The following is a 6,000-nucleotide window of genomic DNA, read 5'->3' on the forward strand; positions in this document are numbered from 1 at the left end:
AGTTACCACATCTTCTTGGTTCTTTCGGTAATGCCACGTAGAAGGGAAATAATAAAATAATAAAAATAAAACATAATAAAATAATTCTCACGACGTTTCGGCCACAACGCAAGCAGCCGTCCTCAGGTGAAGAACAGGTCTGTCGGAAAGACCGCGTCTGACAGACCTGTTCTTCACCTGAGGACGGCTGCTTGTGTTGTGGCCGAAACGTCGTGAGAATTATTTAATTTAGTTTCAATTTTATTATTTCCCTTCTACGTGGCTTTACCGAAAGAACCAAGAAGATGAATCCCTGCAGTCACGAAAGCTTTAAATCGAAAGTTACCACACTTAAGCTGTTGTGCTTTCGCTACGTTGTCCCCACCTTGTGTTGTGCCCGAAACGTCATGATTTAATTTAGTTGTTTTCATTTTTATTTGATTTGATTTGTTTACCTATGTGACTTTACCGAAAAAACCAAAGAGTAGGAGAGAGATGTTCCGGTAGGGACACGGGGGGGTCAGAAAACAGGTTTATGTTTTGATGTTTTTGTTTTATATCGTACTGTGTGTGTGTATATACAGTCAACGTATAATTATAAGGGGTCGTCCATAAGTGACGTCACGCACCTAAGGGGGGGGGGTGGTCAGACATTTGTGACGATGTGTGACGTCACATCAAGATGTGCAACTTTAAATAAATATAGAATTGTTATAACACTAATTGTTATAACAACACTCCTACAACATCAGAGTGTAGCGCCACATTGAATACGCACTACAATGACAATAGTTTAAAGCGATTTGAAGCATGTTTTATTTTCAAAATGTAAATATGGTTTGGGGGGGGGGGGCAGAGCTTTGTGACGTCATATTTGAGGGGGGGGGGGTCTGACTTTTTGTGACGCCGTGTGACGAGGGGGGGGGGTCAAAAATCGTCCAAAATCGCGTGACGTCATTTATGGACGGCCCCTAAAGCAAAGTGAAAGTGATTCATTGCAGCCCTAAGGAAGTGATTCCACATTCCTGGATGGGTGGGCGGAGAGCGGCAATGCAGCGGTTAGCGCGCCAACATTGGTGACGATGATCCGAACCGGTCCTGGGCATCCCCTAGGTCGACTCGGCCTCGAAATGCGTACCTGGTGCGGTGTGTAGTAGACATCGCCACTGGGGAGACAAAGGCGGCCGGGCGTGGTGCCGGCCGCCCACCCCATCGTGTGCCGTGCAGGCCTTAAACTCTTAAAGGGTGCAACTAGCTAAAACAGTACTTGCGCCAGCAGTTTGTTCAGGCTATACGGGGGATCTTTGTCTTTGGATGGCGGGGGTGAGCCTAACCCTAGGACAACAACCACTGTTGACATGCTCACAAATTAATACTTTATTTTATCGACCCCGGAAAAATGATGGGCTGGGTCAACCCCCAAGCAGATTTGAACTCGCAACCTTCACACATGTACGATCCGCTTGCTCTTAACTGCACCACCCCTGAAATGTGCGCGCTACCTCGGGGAAGTACGGTACAATGCACATGCTGAGAGTGCGCGCGGTCTCTGATACGTACGGTAGAGCCGCGTGGCATGACGATGCGTGGTCTGCGTTCAGCTGTGGGTCCGATTGCTGCATATGAACAGTTTTAGTTCGACATAACATTCAGTGCCGTATTATCCTCGTAGCAAAAGTAGCATATGTTGTAGCTACGGGCCCCGCACTTTCAAGGGCTCCGCGCTAAATTATTTCAAACGATCAATTCCGGTTATAGTGATTCTGCACTTGCTCTATTACTATAGTACTATACTGCCTTCAACTGTTATGAACGACTGGGTGTTCATGGTTAGCGATTTGTCGTATTATCTGTCTGGATAGCAAATTTAAAAATACAATTATTTTACTATGCAAGTAAAACATTTGTGTTTTAATATTAACGTGTTTTATTTATTTATTAATTTAGGGCTTCTTTGTAACATATGCTACAGGCCCGCATGAGCTTAATCCGACGCTGCATACAGCCCTTTATATATCCACTGCTGGCTGGATGAAGGCCTGGTAGGCGAAGCTTCAGGAAGCCCACATATCGGGTGCAAGGTATCACGCGCCGCTGAATTTTCTCCCTGATCGGGAATCGAACTCGGGTGGCCGGATTGATTTTCGCAATGCGATAACCACCGCTCCTCCGTTCTATCACTGACATTTGAACAGCTGCGCCGCACCTTTAATGTGGAGCGGTGGCGCAGTGGTTAGCGCACTCCAGTAGTAATAACTGTGGTCAGTTTAAGACGTAGCAGGCTTTGGCGAGCAATATTATTCGTAACAAAGGTGTTTGGGGTTAAATTGCGTAAGTATAAATGTTGTGTCATAACCCTCCACCACCCGACACAGCCATTAGTTACTACGTCAGCTCACCGGGGTGTTTGAGAGTAAATCCACAACATTTACAACTTGAGTAGTATGACGTTCCGCTTGTAATTAAGCCAGCATCATCGGGCGATTTGACCATTCTGCCCATTCTGGCAAATCGCCCCATGATGCTGGATGTAATTACCAGCGAAACGTCAAACTACTCAAATTGTAAATGTTGTGGATTTACTCTCCAACACACATTTATACTTAGGCGATCTAACCCCAAAACCTTGATTGTGAACTGTGGTCAGGCTGTCGGGACACTTTCGGCTGTTTTCGTGACGTCTTTTTTTCTAGGATCGATTTCCTTGTTCGATATAAAAAAAAAACACAAGTCGCCATTGCGCTATGAATCTGTGGTGGTGACGCACGTGGAGGCGAGGGTTGGTGGATCACGGCACAGATGGTTGTGGAACTCCCTTGCCCTGGGCGGATGTTGAGGTGCCATTTCCTGGCTCTGCCAGGAGATGGCGGTACAGCAAAACAAAATGTGGAATTCCACCTCTTCTGTCTGCATGGGATAGAGCGTTTCCCCATCGCATGCGTTGGGTTTCTCCTGGTGCTCTGGTTTTCTCCCACACGTAGCATCACGGCACCGGCGCGGCTCGGTTGTGACAGTGGAAAAGAGGTGAGACAGACTGTTTGCCTAAAATTGGTGGGAAAACTGCTTCCTTGCAAAATTGTTATTTTTTACACCAATATTTGGCTAAAAATTCCCTTTTCCGCCCCGCTGTGTTATTATCACTACCACCACCATCGACACTGACACCACCACCGGCACCACCAGCACCACCAACACCACCAATACCACCACCACCGAAACCACCACCGGTACCACCACCGGCCCCACCGTCAACACCACCAACACCGACACCACCACCGGTACCACCACCGGCACCACCACCAACACCACCAACACCACCAACACCGACACCACCACCAGCACCACCACCGGCACCACCAGCACCAACACCACCAACACCAACACCACCGGCCCTACCACCACCACCGTCACCGACACCACCACGTGCACCACCACCAACACCACCACCAACCACTACAACCAGCACCGTCGTCACCGCCACTACATTACCGGCGAACATGGCTCGGAAGTAAGGGGACACGGCGGCCAGGAGCCCCCGGTGCGCATGGGCCACGTGGCCCCCCATCCGCAGGGAGACGTCGCACAGCGGCCTGCCGGACGAGCGCTGCGCGTTCAAGCGCCGGGCCAGGACGCGGTAGTGGCCGCGGCGTCGACACAGCCCCTCCGATTCATCCTCCTCCTCGTCGTCGTCGTCGTCATGGTGATCATCATCGTCGCCCACGTGTGCCACCTGACGGGGGTAGCAATTGCAAAGTGGAGGAGGTGGGTGACGAGATATACTCTTAGTTCTTTCGGTAAAGTCACGTAGGTAAAACATTTAATTAAAATTATTAATTTTAATTTAATTTTTTTACCTATCACGTAGGTAAAAAAAATAATTAAAATGAGTTCTTTCGGTAAAGTCACGTAGGTAAAAAATTAATTTAAAATTAATAAATTAAAATTAATAATTTTAATTTAATTTTTAAAAAAATAAATTAAAATTATTAATTTTAATTACATTTTTTACCTATCGCGTAGGTAAAAAATAAAATAAAAAAATATTTTTTTTTACCTATCACGTAGGTAAAAAATTAAATTAAAATTAATAATTTTAATTAAAATTTTTACCTACGTGACTTTACCGAAAGAACTAAGAGTATGAATCCTTGCAGTCACGAAAGCTTCAAATCTAGAATTAAGGGTGAAGAGATGTTAACTCCCTCGCCTGGTGTGCAGGAGGTCGTGGTGTTCGATCCCGACCCCTGACGCCTGCTGCTGCTGTATATTTGGAGTGTGCGGCTCTCTCTCTCTCTCCGTGGTCGCGTGGATTTTTCTCCGGGTCCTCCGGGTTTCTCCCTCCACATTTAGAATCATCATCACGCGTTTAGAGTATTTGGCTGCTTTAATGTCCGTATGATGATAAGCCCACTTCGTTGAGCTAACATTTGTGGCACAGGTCGCTTTTAAAAAAGAGCTACACACCTTTTGATTTAAAGCTTTCGTGACTGCAGGGATTCATATTCTTGGTTCTTTCGGTAAAGTCACGTAGAAGGGAAATAATAAAAATATTAAACAAAATTCTCACGACGTTTCGACTGCAACACAAGCAATCATCATCAGGTGTGAAATCCACAGCAAGAAAATTTGAAAGTGGCGGTTTTTTCAAATTTTCTTGCTGTGGATTTCACACCTGATGATGATTGCTTGTGTTGCAGTCGAAACGTCGTGATCATTTTATTGTTTTATATTTTTATTATTTTATTATTTCCCTTCTACGTGACTTTACCGAAAGAACCAAGAAAATAAACGTTTAAGTTTTCTAAAATTGTTTAAATCACACCGTGTGTTCCCCCCTCCACCCCCGGCGCCTTCAAACGAATCCAGAACTATCACGCCTGACACCGTGACGTTGAAGCGTGGGCAGCGGCCCCCCAATGCGCGGGGACCGGGGCGTTCGCCACAAATTCTCGCGTACCCCAGCGAGGGGCTCTGACAGGGAGCCACGCGTACCGCGTGGCCACCGCCGCCCGCAGATGAATCGATCGATCGATATGCGATGTGACGAGGCTGATGTTGTGATTGCTTCCTCCACAGCTGCACTCACTTGCGAGGTCGTGCAGCTTCCCACGCCGTGCCGAGCCTCCGTTGAATCCCCGGAGCGGCAACGCTGTCGGGGGGGTCTGCATCGCAGTCGCGTTTGGGAACTCGCTCCCCCGCGCCGCGGGCATGCGGGGTCGTAGGTTCGATCCAGGATGAGGTCCAGCGCTTCGATTGCCGTATAGCGCCTATTACACGCCATGGTGACTGTGTGTATGTGTGCCTGTATGTGTGCGAGTGTGTATGTATGTGTACCTGTGTGTCTATGTATGTTCGTCTTTGTGTACGTATGTGTGCCTGCGCATATAGGCACTCGCTAACAGCATCAACAGTATTTCAAAAGGCTATATGGGGGATATTTGTATTCGCCTGTGCGTGTGTGCTTGTGGTGTGTATGTGTGTATCAATGTATGTGTCTTTGTGTGTGTACGCGTGTGCTTGTGTGTGTCGTGGTGATGTCACCGCCACTTAGTGGCGAATGGCGGTTGTTGTTGTTGTGTGTGTTGTGCCGGCCTTAATAGGTGTACTATCTGTGTATGAGAAAGTGCATGTGTTAGTTTGTATATGCATAAGATAGTACACTAATGGGTGTACGTGTATGCATGCGTATGTGTACGAAAGTGTGTGTGAAAATGAGTATGTGTGTATGTAATTGTGTGTATATATGTGTGTATGTATATGTGTGTATATATATGTGTGTGTGTATATATGTGTGTATGTATATGTAAGTCTGTAACATATATGTTGTTAGTGTGATGGTGTCGATGCAGAGTGACTGCACCACGTGTCAATGCTGCCAGCGGCGGCCCTTTAAACCCCTCTGGGAAGCTCCTCCCACGACTCAAGGCGATTAAAAAACATCCGCGGAAGCCTCCGAGGGCCAATATAATTCGATATAATGCAATATAATTCGATATAATGCAATATAATCCGAACCTTTTA

Source organism: Lampetra planeri, chromosome 35 (assembly GCF_965212315.1).
Source record: "Lampetra planeri chromosome 35, kcLamPlan1.2.h2, whole genome shotgun sequence".
NCBI classification, from domain to species: Eukaryota; Metazoa; Chordata; class Hyperoartia; order Petromyzontiformes; family Petromyzontidae; genus Lampetra; species Lampetra planeri.